This window comes from Cupressus sempervirens, chromosome 11 (genome assembly GCF_028749045.1).
Source record: "Cupressus sempervirens isolate cs-2001-9-10 chromosome 11, ASM2874904v1, whole genome shotgun sequence".
Classification (NCBI taxonomy): domain Eukaryota; kingdom Viridiplantae; phylum Streptophyta; class Pinopsida; order Cupressales; family Cupressaceae; genus Cupressus; species Cupressus sempervirens.
The window spans coordinates 548,482,279-548,495,566 of record NC_143128.1 but is presented as its reverse complement, the minus strand read 5'-3'; the positions used below and the strand labels follow the sequence as shown (position 1 = coordinate 548,495,566).

Here is a 13,288-nt window from a genome sequence, read left to right as displayed (position 1 = left end):
AAATGACCCTTTGGGCCCTTATATAGGTTTTGACCTAAATTTTCAAAGTGCTTCAATTGTTGTCAAAATCACCCCTAGCTAATTTGACCACTCTGAATCCATTTTCGAGATTGAATTCAAATTCTGACAAACTTAAGCAACTAAAAATCGCATTAATTTTTTTTTGGATCGACATGATTGAACGCTTGTGCAATCCAATTTTTTTAATACTTTGTGAATCTTAGAATCTTTTCAAATCACAATTCTCTTCAAAATTTTCCAATCCTCTGGAAAAGTCAGCTCAAGTCAACTATGGTCAAAATTTGGTCAAACTTGGCCTTTTAGACCTTGAAATCACTTTGAATCGACTCCAAATTTTTTTTAGATCATTCTGATCTCTTTTATATTCTTCTGATCCTCAGATTTCTTTAGTATCTTTCAATATACTGTTCTATATCATATTTCTAGTGTGTCATCTTTTGATTTTGCTCTCGAGGGGGCAGGATGATTGCATCATTGAATCTGAATTTCAACTCAATCTGAAACTCATGTCCATATCACTCAGGGCATCTTGTCCCCTTTCTATCTGACATATATGTCATCTATCTCATATTTTGATCAGCTAATTACATCTTATAAGCAGTTCTTATCAGAGTTTGATGGATAAGTATCAGGACAGTCTAAACCCTGACTCCTGAGGATCAAGCCTCATTCTGGGGATTATTCTATGACTCATGATTAGATTTTGTTATCTTTTATGGACTAGTATTTAGGTGTTCTATTTGGACTTCGGGGGATTAAGCTCTGTTCTGGAGATAATTCCAAATTCTTGCTAAGGATTAAGCTCCATTATGGAGATAATCTTTAAAAGCTTATCAAGCTAGGTATCTAGGTGTTCTATTTGGACCTCTTAAGGTTAAGCTTTATTCTAGAGATAATCTTTAAAAGCTTATGAATATAGGTATTTAGGTGTTCTATCTAGATCTCTTAAGGTTAAGATTCGTTCAGGAGATAATCTTTAAAAGCTTATCAATCTAGGTATCTAGGTGTTCTATTTAGATCCCTTAAGGTTAAGCTCCATTCTGGAGATGATCTTTAAAAGCTTATCAATCTAGGTATCTAGGTGTTCTATCTGGATCCCTTAAGGTTAAGCTCTGTTCTAAAGATAATCTTTAAAAGCTTATCAATCTAGGTATTTAGGTGTTCTATCTGGATCCCTTAAGGTTAAGCTCTCTTCTGGAGATAATCTTTAAAAGCTTATCAATCTAGGTGTTCTATCTGGATCCCTTAAGGTTAAGCTTCATTCTAGAGATAATCTTTAAAAGCTTATCAATCTCAACATCTAGGTGTTCTATCTAGATTCCCTAAGGTTAAGCTTCATTTTGGAGATAACCTTTAAAAGCTTACCAATTGGTCTCTGTATCATCAATTTCGGAACCAATCTCATTTCTTGATCTTCGCATCATACTTCTGATTTCTTTGAATTGAATGTGTTGCTCGCACATTCATTCAAAGAGGGGCAAATGTAATACCCCAAAATTGGCACATTGCCATCTAAACCAATTTTGGTCTATCTTGATCAACCCTAAGTCCTATTTTACTAGGAAATTCTTATTTTGGTTATCGCTACTTGACCTAATTGTCAGATGTAGAAAATCCTAATTTGCATTAATCACATTCTCTATTTAATTTTTAAGTATCAACTCAAATTAGCTACATTACACCTATTGATTAAATTTGATTTAATTGTAAGTGTTCATACTTTAATTAAATTAAATTACTTCTTTAAGCCAATGTACGAAGGAATTAAACATATTTAATTTAATGAGATAATGTCTTTATTTCAATTATTGAGTTTAATTACTGAATTAATTAGAAATATGCATTTATGAAATCATATCTCATTTTATTAAATTAAATAATCTTCCAAATCTTATCTTCAATTTAGGAATGGGAATTCTAAGTGATCTATCTCTCGAATTGGGGTTGACTTAATCAACTTATTCTCACACTCAGGTGAATTTCAATTAACTCTTCATTATACTCAGGATCTAAGTTAGTTAACCTCACCTACACTGGGAATCTTCCATCCTGACTGAATCTCAGCTTCAATCTTGGCCATCCATTCCAAATGATCTTGATCATTGGTTGATTTCGGGAATTCTATTTAAGAGGCTTCTAATTCCTCATTACAGGGATGGGAATTGAATTGCATCGAATTATTGTTGAAATAGATGCTCAATTGCTTAATATTTTCATAGCTTTTATAATTGCTTAGCATTAAATATCATCTAGATTAAAATGCACTCATATAGCTTAATTTGCTTTTCTTATTATTAGATTAGAATTGCATTTTATCTAGATTAATTACACTATCATATAGCTGCATAAATCCTTCATACTAAAAGGTTTGGTTGCCTGCTTCTTGGTCTGAGAGCAAAGGCAAAATCCTTATAGTTAGAAGGCAACATGTCAGACTGTTGGATTACTTAGATAAACAATTCAATGTTCGTTCTGAGATTATCTCTTAGGTAATGACCATGTTGAAGTGCGTGTGAGGATCCAAGGCCCGTAATTCACATATACAGGTAGATACTGCTCGGTGTGAACTGAATATTGTCATGACATTAGGGTTAATTTTCCTTCATACCTGTTGCAATCTCTCTCCAATTCTACCCTAGCTATTCAACATGACCCGACTGGTGAACATGTTTATCATGAAGGATTAATGGTTTTGATTATGAATGTGTTGAAATCTAAAAAAATCCTGAAACCTAGAAATTTTAAAGGGGAAGATTAAGATACTGAAGGAAGTATTCAGGAAAAGGGCTACAACTCTGAGACACAAGATGAGGCGAAAGGGGGTCTGGTTAGTCCTAAAAGAGGTTTGGGTGGTAGCACTAAAAAGAAAAAACAGAGTGTTGAGAAGGATGTTTCTGATTGGGAAAGGGAAAGTGATTTTGTTGATGAAATTGTTAGAGAACATGCAAAAAATAGGGGATGTAGCAAAGGGAAGGGCAAAGGTCATATTGATGAGAGGGTTTCTCCTCTGTCGGATTATGAGCCCCTTGCTAAATGTTTGGAAAGAAAAAGAAAGTCTTTATGGCGAAAGGAAAACAAAAATGTGAAAACAAGGATTGAGGCTTCCAACTTTTCTGATGATGGTGAATAGGGGTCCAAATCTGACGGAGGTGATTGTGTTGGTGGTGGAATTGGGCCCTCTAAAGGCTTATTTGGTAACCCTGGTTCTATAATGAAGGACATTGACATTCTTAAACATAAAATGGTGTTGTTGAACAAAGAAATGGAGCATCTTAGCAAGACAGCCAGAGGGGAAAGAACATTAGGTCAGCATATTGACAAGCTCTCGGAGGTCATAGGTAATGCAAAAGAAGTGAAAAATCAGATGCATAAGATCCCTGTGTTGGAAGCCAAGCAGAAGGTGATGGACGAGGACATTAACAACATCCAGGGGAAGGTGTCTAAATTTGAAACTAGGCTGGGTAATATGGATAAACAACTCAGACAATTGGGGGATAACATGACCAGCTTCCTGAAAAAGAATGAGGCAGATAAAAGTCAGGTTTCTCCCCCGAGGGTAGACTCTCAAGGTCCTAGCAAGCGTACTTGGGCCAATTCAAAGAAGATGGAGGAAACCACTAAGAAGGACGAGGTGAATGCTGCTGCTGAGACTATGCATTCTTTGGTGGACCAGGCTGTGCATTTGATTAATACTCCTTAGTTGGTCGTTTGTTGTTCCTTTGCTGATTTTTTGTTGTCTTTTCCAACAATGTTGTCTGTGACCTCTTTTTGTTTTCTGAGGTCTGTTTCATTTTGTTTGTTTGTTCTCTTTTCATGATACTTTCTTAATACTCTACTGATGTAAGGTTTCGGGTCCTTTAAAAACTGTTTTTACATAATCAAAACAACTGTAGAACTCAGTAGAGCCTGAACTGCTTGGTTAACACTTTAAAAATAAGCTTGGTAGCTGCTAACCATCTGATTAAGTGCGTGTGTCACTAATAACAAACTTGATTGTAATGTCAACACAATTTAAATCAACTATTAAATTAGGATGTCATACACTAAATAAAATATTAAAGTTGTACACTGTCTTGCAGAGGTTACTCATGTATATATGTCTCTATTCTATGTAAAAAATTAATTTGATGCTATCAATTTGAAATCTTTCATCTAATTTGACGTCTCTTCATTTTTTCTTTTTTAATAAAACCTATCAGCATATCCTTTGCACCTCTTGCTGGTGCAAGTGCTAGTAAATAATTTATAAACTATAGTTGGTGGCACTTGTTGAAGAATAAGGGAACCATATTAGGTTTATGCGTTTTCTATTAATTTTTGTTTCTTACAGATTGAATTAGCAAAATCGGCACTAGATTAGGAGTGCGGTCCCTTTATTATTACAACCCTTGAATACAGCTCCGCTTTATTATTATTATTAATAATAATAATAATTGGTGTATTTATTTTGTCTCCAAACCCTAGAAACCCTTAGGGATCAATTTTTTCCCTTTTCTGTTGTATATGTCTGGAAATCACGATAGCTCCGATCATATTTAGTTTTTGTGTCCATTAGTAATTTCTGTTAAAGATGGCAGCAATGGTTGGCTTGGATCTGCAAGTGTTGGATAAAGTAACCCTGCTGCCCAACTTAAAGAGGGCTTTCAATGGTTGGAGAAGAAGCTCAGACGTTTAAGCGGTTATGTGCAAGCTCCTGATCAACTGAAAGCGCATGATCTGTCCGAGCAGGAAGTGAGGGAAATTATGGAGCATAAGGCGGATGAATCTATCAGATTGTTGCCCTTATGGAAAGGGGCGGACTGTGAAAAACATTCCATCAAATTACATAGGAATGTGGTAAGTTGCCACTCGCCATTAATAGAGTTCACACAAAGTTTTGGGAGCAGAAGTCTCCCATTTTTGTTGAAATACTAGGACAATGTCTATTTCTGGATTGTCATTCCTTTTCCTTCTAAGAACCTCCAGAATTGAATTATTTACATCAACTTGAGATGGTTTTGATGGAGGGTGATATGTGACACTCCAGGACCAAATTGTTATGAAAAATCTTCAACATCTAAATATGAGTTGTTTCTCAGTGCCAAGTTGGATATGTGAAGTGCCAAGTTGGATATGTGATTAAATGATTATATATTTTGTGAGTGAGAGATTATTCATCGCATAATTTTTTGGAGGCACACAGATAAACAGCCAGCAGGTTGTTTGTTATTTGAAGTTTTTTTATCTTTCAAATAATAAACACCTTGCCAGCTGTTTATTTTTTTAATGTTCAAATGGATCTGCAAAAATTGAGAAGATATGTAGAAGCGAAGAAGTGACGAGTTACTGGGAAGTTTAAAGGAAAGCAAGGATTTTTGGAACAAAGTCAAGGCTAATAATGCCAAGCTGAATTGTGCATCTGATGTGTCTTGTAGCAGCTTTTTTGTCACTTCAAACATGGCATCCAAATATGACATATACTGGTGTAAGATCCCTTTACTCAAAATTGATTTTGTGAAATTCTTTGCTATCTGTTTAGATTTTATAATTGTATTTAAAAGTTAGTTATAGTTAAACAAGAGCAGCTGAGCACCCTGTTTCTGTCTTGAGTTTTATAAAATAGAAACAAGTGGTGACTAACAATGGTAGAATCGATTATTAACACTAAGAAAATGGTAATAGAACAGAGTTTGCTGAGGAGGAGATGAACATTTCGGTTGAAATCCAAAGCTAAAATTTATTTTGTGCTAACTTCTTTGTCTAAGAATTATAAACTTGATTTTATTAATGCTATTATCTCTCCATTGTCAAACGTGTTTAATATTTGAAAAAATTTCAAGGTTTTGAAAACTTTGCTGGAGATTGCAATATCTAGTTGAGTAGATGGCTAAACTAAATTTAAATGTCTTTATCTTTCCCGTCTTCATGCATAGGGCTACTCATAAGAATTTCTTTATGTTTAAATGCTCAAGAGAATATGAAAGTTCTTAAATTTGAGGATAATGAGATTAAAAGATTGGTTCCAGTCCCCTATTGAAGGATTTAAATAAATAAATATAAAAGATGTTGACAGTTTAATATTGGACAACAAAATCATTAGTTTTCCCATTCTTGGAGTGATTTCCAAGAGTGTAAATGATATTTGACAATTTTACCAATCTCTAAGAAAATGTGCTTGAAACGTGTGGAAAATGGGGTATTGTGGAAATGAAAATTCTGGATATTTTTGTAATGGAAGGTGATAATATAAGAGATCTTCAACAACTTCATCTTTATCATTCTCCTTGCTAAGTTGAATATTCGGCCTGTTAAATCTTACCCTGTCATCGTGTGTCAAGGATAATTCTAACTTGGTTATGCTGCATACTCAGTCAGATTTTTGAATTTCTCTTTTTAACTACTACTAATACCGTACTTTCTCATTCTGATGATGAATAATGTAATGTGATCTGAAATGTTGATGTTAAAAAAACACACAATCGAATTCAGAAAACAACTTACTTTACAAATGGAATGTGGAAATCTGATAATTTTAAAAAGCAGATTGTTTGTTATTTGAATTCTTTGGATGCCCTCAACATCAGACATGCTGGCTGTTTGTGCTTTTATCTCTAGGCAAATTGGAATGGTTGACAAGACTCAAAAGATGATGCGGAAATAGACACGTGTAAGCTAGAGAAGGGGATAAAGGAAGGTGGGGAAGATTGGAAGAAAGTAAAAGCTAATAAAGTCCAGGTTAAGTTCTGCTTCTCGTGTTGACTGGTAGCAGCCTTTTAATCAACCTGATAGTCACTTGTCAGTTGTATAGGGATGCAATCAATCTAAATATAAACACTGCCTTAATAAATGCAATGTCGGATTGATGGTTAAATTCTGGAAGGGAAGGCATTTGAAGGCATCAAAGATGAGGTGTTAAAAGGTAAGTTATTCGTTTGAAATGAATCTATTTTTCCATATCATGCTACCATCCATCACGCCCTTGAGATTTCCTTCCTTTGAGGATTTTCTATCAAACAGTTTGCATGCCTTGTTTGAGCTTTCAAAGTTTGTAGGCAAGTATACAGGAGCTGTTGCAAATATACCTTCTAATTCTTATATTGTGATATTGCTGTCAGTATTCAACTGTATAGTTTTCCAGTCAAACTTATTGACCCATATTTATGTGTCAATGAGATTGACTGAAAAACTACACATTTGAATTGAGAACCTTAGTTACCGGATTCGTGCCGTAGAGGCTGGATCCGGATTCGGATCCCATCCAGATCCAGATCCATGCCTGGATTCGTCAGGATTCTTCCAGATTTTTTTATTTTTCCAATTATTTTCTTATAATCATAACAACTTTGATCCATAGATTCATACCAGAATCACAGATTAATACTATGAAATGATTTAGAATCATAGATTCATACTTATGAAATGATTTAGTTCTAGAATTATGTATATTTCTCTCATTTTTTAGTATTATACACATACACACACATGAATCCTCCACGAATCATAGTTGGGGGAAAAAAATCACGAATCCTTGGACCCAATTCACGTGCCCAAATTGGATTTGTTTCACGAATCGGTAACTAAGCTGAGAACAATATCACAATTTGACTTGATGTGGAAAATATTCTCATTTTTATCTTGTTGTAAATTTTTAGGGCCTTTTTGGTTGTTTGTTGAAAATATCATGATTTGGGCTGGTGGTTTGGGAAAGATTTTGTCTGTGGTCATTCTAGGGCTAGCGATTCTTGTTCTTCATTTTCCTAGAGAAAATACTGCATTTGAGTGATGGAGATGAGATATTTAGATTAAATCGCTTTAAATAATCAGAGTTTGAGCAGCTTGCATTGATAAGTTTCAGAATTTAAACAGGTTGGTTAGGGAAATCTTCAAGTTTTAATCGTGTTTTTTGACAAAAAAAATTTGTTAAGAGTTTAGAGTTTGAGTGAGGTTTCCTGCATAGTGTAGATGATGTAATTATTTATATAAAACAATGTTTTTTTAAAGTTTGGTAGAAAAATCAGAAATCACTGCTTGAGCTCTTCATTTTGAGGGAATCATGGAGTTGGAGCGGTCCTTTTGAATATGGATGTAAGCATTCTGAAGATTTCACAGTTGGGTGTTTTTATCTCTCAGAGATTTGGCATTTTTAGTAGGGTCAAAATACTGTTGTCAGAATTACCCAGGTGGCTAAGTCTGGCTCTGCTGATGGGTGTGCAGTTTCCCACTTTAGCAGTAATGGCATCGGTGCAACTCCCTGCTAGATTGCCTTATGATTTTCCCTGGAAAGGGTATGTGGACAATTTCATCAAGAAGGGCGACATTTCTCTGTCGCTGCAGTGCATTAGTAATGTTAGAGCACCTGATTGTGTGTTCCCAATCTGTAAGCAATCCAGTCATATTATGTGTGTAACATTGTGCAGTATTTTCATGCTATAGTTTGAAGATACTGAATACTCTGCAAATATTCTAATCCCTGAGCAGGTTGAATCAAGTTGACTAGATTCACATGCCAAGTCCAGCTGCGTCTCGGAGAGTACTTGGCCAAATCCTAATCCAATTTTCTAAGTCTCGAGCTTGGACTCTCGAGTCTTGAGCTAAGATTCTTTTTTCTGACTTATAGAAATTGTAGTCGTGCTTTTTTAAATGAATTTTCAAAATTTTAGGGTTTTTTTTTTCCCTCTTTTTTATCCATTTCACCCAATTAAGAATGAACATAGCAAGAAGATAATTTGAGAAGAGAATTTAAGGATTCAAAGTTGATCATATCATCTGACAAAAGCAATAGAATTGGATGCAATGGAGAAAAATGAAGACATTTTTGGAGAGGCAATCTATCATCATGTTGATATTGGCACCTTGTAGTTCAAGGCCTGAAAAATTAAGTTACACTAGAAGATAAAATCGAAGTGTAAACTGTATTTGATTTGATTTTTATGTTTTGGCATATTATTATATGTAAACTGTTATAATGCTGTTATACATTTATTGTTCAGCTTTTTAAACTATGAAATTTCAAATTTTGAGAGTTTGAGGATCACATGATATGTAGCGTAGTGTTTGAATTATGATAAATTGGTACCCAATTTTGACTTTTATGTTCACTAAATGCATTCATTCTTCTCTGTTTTGAACAATTACAAGTTTATTGTGTGTTGAGTCTGTTCCAGATTTTTCACTGTGTCCATGCAAAGTTCTGAATCTGATTTAAAACTTTGGGCTACCAAGTTTAGTCCGAGTCCAAGTTTTTAAACTATGGTTCATGCCAATATGGAGAAATATAGGCATATTGGTGCAGGAGCACCTGGGTATATGAGCATCAGCACTGTCCAAAAATATTTATGTTTGTTTTGGTGCGGTTTCTGGTTTTGGTGTGTTTCTGGCATAGCATCTCTCCATCTGATTTCAAGCTTGTGGAAGTTTGTGTGCACTAAATAGGCTCTGTCATATTGACAAAATGATCGTTCATTATCAAATCCAAATTGAAAGAAAGACACTTTCCTTGGCTACAGACTTCTTCAACAATCACTTGTGTTTACCAGAATGCAACTTTGGAACCAGTATGTGCAGGCATCAAAGCACAAAAGAATTTAATCAAATGTTGTACTTGCAATTGTAGACATGTATGGCAAATGTGGAAGCGTAGTCAAAGCTGGTGAACTGTGTGACAGAAAGCCCCAGAGAAAAGAGGTCTCAAAAAAATCCATGACTATGGGCTATGTGCAAAATGGATTTATTAAAGCATTTTAAAAATTTGCAAACTAAAGCAAATGGTAATGCCATGTAGGATATGTTTGCAAACGTTGAAGTATAGACAGACACGCAACTGTCTGACAGAATGCCTAAAATAATGTTGCAACAATTGCAGGATTTGCAGACATTAGATTTGTATTGAAGGTTTTATAAACTTCCAAACAAGTACAACTGCGCCATTTTGTAGCAGATGAATGTCTTAATAAGAAATGATAAGCAATGTAATCCAAGTGGATTGGGAAATTAAAAAATAATTGAGTAAACAAAAGACAAAGAATCTGACTAGAGTTGATCTCTGCATTCATTGTTTCATTCTTCTCCTTAACTAAAATGCACTAGCAGGAATCTCATTGATGCAGAACTCTTAAATCATTAACATTACTTTGTCATCATGATAAATTTGCAACTCTTTACATTTTTTAAGTGTTTTTCTCGTAGAAATCTGTAACATCCTTGTTTGTTTCATCATGAAACTGACCACCATCCATAAAAGAATCTAGAAAGGAAGAAAATATATCTGAATTGTAGTCCATCTTGACTGGTAAACTGACTTTTGTTTGGTAGCACTCAGCATTGTTGCATCTCAGACTGATCAAAACTCACAGGAAAAGTTTGTGATCATTATTTTTGATTGATCACAGCACCAGATTAGCAAGGAATGCTTTGCAGGATTGATTCTATCATTGCAGGTGCCACAAATAGCTATTTGTAGGCTCCCTTCATAAATATTGGGAAGCATCACAATCATGTATTTCTAGAATGGCATTTGAACAGGGAACCTAGATTGGATTCATGTGAATAGCATTGCTAGAGTATTGAGTTTCATGAAAGGAAGGTGGGGGTAAATGGTTTGAAGTGCCATTAGAAGTATCATTGAAAGCATAATATAGGGTATCTGTTACAGAAATTTGTTGAAGCTCCATCTGGTGAAACTTGGTGTCGGGCATGTTGAAAGGCAGCTTCAATTATTTCAGCTAACAGAGGAGTTGCAGAGCTTAGTTTGTTTTCAGAATCTACATTATTAGCAGATAGGCTTGCTCTGCGAGTTTGTACTTGTATGGAAGACTGGCATCTTTGTCTGACACTCCTAAACAACTTACCAATGCTGTTAACAGTTAAACCTTTGTCTCTGTTGGGAATCCATTTGGTACTATAAGTAGTCCTGATAATTGATGATATTAATCAGACCGCGTCAGGGGGTGAATGGTTGGCCTTCATTATAGCCAAGTCAAAGTCCAGTCCACTTCAGAATAGCTACGGGGATTATCAGAGTCCCTTTAATCAGTCGACAGATGGTAGTAACAGCAGCGATATTGGTGCTGTGGAGTTTGATACAGAAAGAACACTGGTGCAGAGGATCCAGATGATAATCATGTTGGAATAGATGTAAATTCGATAAAGTCAGTCACTTGTGCTTCTCTCAGCACTCACAATGTCCTGATTGTTGCTTCGGTCCAATATGACGGCAGAAACCTAAGCATTTATGTTAATGCAAGTAATGTTTCAAATGCGTCCAATGCTTTGCTTTCTGTTGGCAATAATTTATCTAAGAATCTGCCCGCAAATGTCTGCTTTGTATGAAATTGAACTAAACTGCATTTGATTCTGTAACCTCATGGTTGAAGACATTGGTGATGGCCATAATATAGGGACCATTATGGACCTTCTTGAAGTGGGGATATCGCTCTCATATGTTGTGATACTAGGGTTTTTGAGCTTACAATGTCTATTGTGTTGCAGAGTACCTCATTAATTTAAATATTTTGTGAGCTTCCTTACAAAATTTATTTTGTGCACAGTGCAATCATCTTGTTCCATTCTTTGAGATGACAAAAGGGATTCTGTCAAACAATTCAGTTGCTTTGTCTATGATTCCATCTTGCATGCATGTCCACTACAGCTTTTCGAACTATAATATTGGACTAAAATTCTCCTATATTATGATATATGCATGTCCATACCCTATTCCAAAGCTACCATTTTGGCACATGCAGGGAAGAGACTGTCAAACAATTTGACTATATACTTTCCAGTTGTTTGAAAGTTTCTAAAGCCTTTTCAACAAATCCATTTTCTGCAAATCTTGTAACTATTATATTCCATGAAATCTCATCTCTCTGAGACTTCAAACAAAAAGCTCACATGCTTTGTGCTTCCACATTTTGGAAGCATATCAACCAGAGCATTTCCATCTTATGTTATGGTAAAGCATTTCCGGCAGTATTTGACAAAAATCCAAACTTGTGTTTGCTTGAGAGTACCTTGTATATGAAAAGGGTTGATTTTCTCTTAGAAATACACTCTTCATTTCACAAATAGCTCTACAACTCCTTACTCTACTACAACAATAAAAGATTTAACAAGAGCTCTTGAGGAGCCAGAGTCCCTGCCTTAGTGAAATAGAATATGGATTTGTCAATTTTTCTATAACAATGGAACTAGGATGAGAATATCAGAAATTTGGAATAGTACTTGACACATCGCAGACTTCTAGTCCTGTCAGGAGGCCATCCAGAAAAGATTGGTGCCACAAATTGTGCTTAGGGCGTAATTGATGGTGTTTTTGCACAGGTTTTTGGTGGTTTCAAGGGGTATGCATACCATTTTTGCACAAATTTTCTTGCAAGCTTTGGATAAGCATTGGGTGATTGTGTGAGATGAAGGGATATTTTTTGGGCAGATTGTCCTTGTGATAATAAAATAGGCAGGGAAAGAAGAAAATGATGAAGAAACAACAAAGCAAGAACAAGATCTTCCTCTGAGAAAGCGCACTGTTTGATGTTATTATTAGCATTTCCTGATTGTTGATTGCCCCTGGGGGTTTGTAAGCAGTGCTACTGGAGATTGGCAGGGCAGGCTGGCGGGCAGGGCTGTTGATCTCAGAACATGTTGTCCTCACTTGTCAAAGCGGCTAGCATCTCTGTTGTGCTTGTGCATTCCAGTGGCAGCTTGGGGAGAGTTGATTATCACCATGCAACACAGAAAACCACAATATTTTGTGGAAATAAAACATGTGATAAAGTTGTTAAAATATTTACAGTTGTAGCCTCCAGATGGTGAATAATTAGCATGGTCATCGGACATTATTAGTATTAGGATATTCATATAAAAGTGAAAAAAGTTTTATCAAATTAAAATTTCTAAATAAGAGAAAACCTGGGTTTCCAGCCGCAATAGAATTGTGAAATAAAGCCTCTTCGCACCAACACGATTAAATAGGATACATCTGCTCCGATTATAATTAGATTAATTCAGAATATATTTTATTTCACATGATAATCACCTTACATACAAAAATAACAGCTTAAAGCATTTGCCTAATATCGCATGAATTGAACCCTTGGGGCAAACGAACGGATCCATTACAAAAATGTATTGGTGGTACAAAAATGTTTTTTCACAAAATCTAAGAATTCAATCTGCGATAAATTAAAATAAAATAGAATAAACGGATATGTTTCAGACTTTCCGAGAATGGAATGAGGGTTATCCATTCAATCTATCTAGTGAGATCACCATATAAATGCTCATTTCTTTTGTT

General features: G+C 35.2%; 1 long non-coding RNA gene across 1 annotated transcript; it reads left to right on the top strand.

The window, feature by feature from the left end:
* The first annotated feature begins 4,452 nt into the window (after window positions 1-4,452).
* LOC149530793 (uncharacterized) lies at window positions 4,453-12,884 on the top strand. The gene is made up of 2 exons (XR_016358770.1): window positions 4,453-5,485; window positions 6,616-12,884. It is a non-coding gene; the product is annotated as an uncharacterized LOC149530793 (long non-coding RNA).
* The last annotated feature ends 404 nt before the right edge of the window (window positions 12,885-13,288 follow it).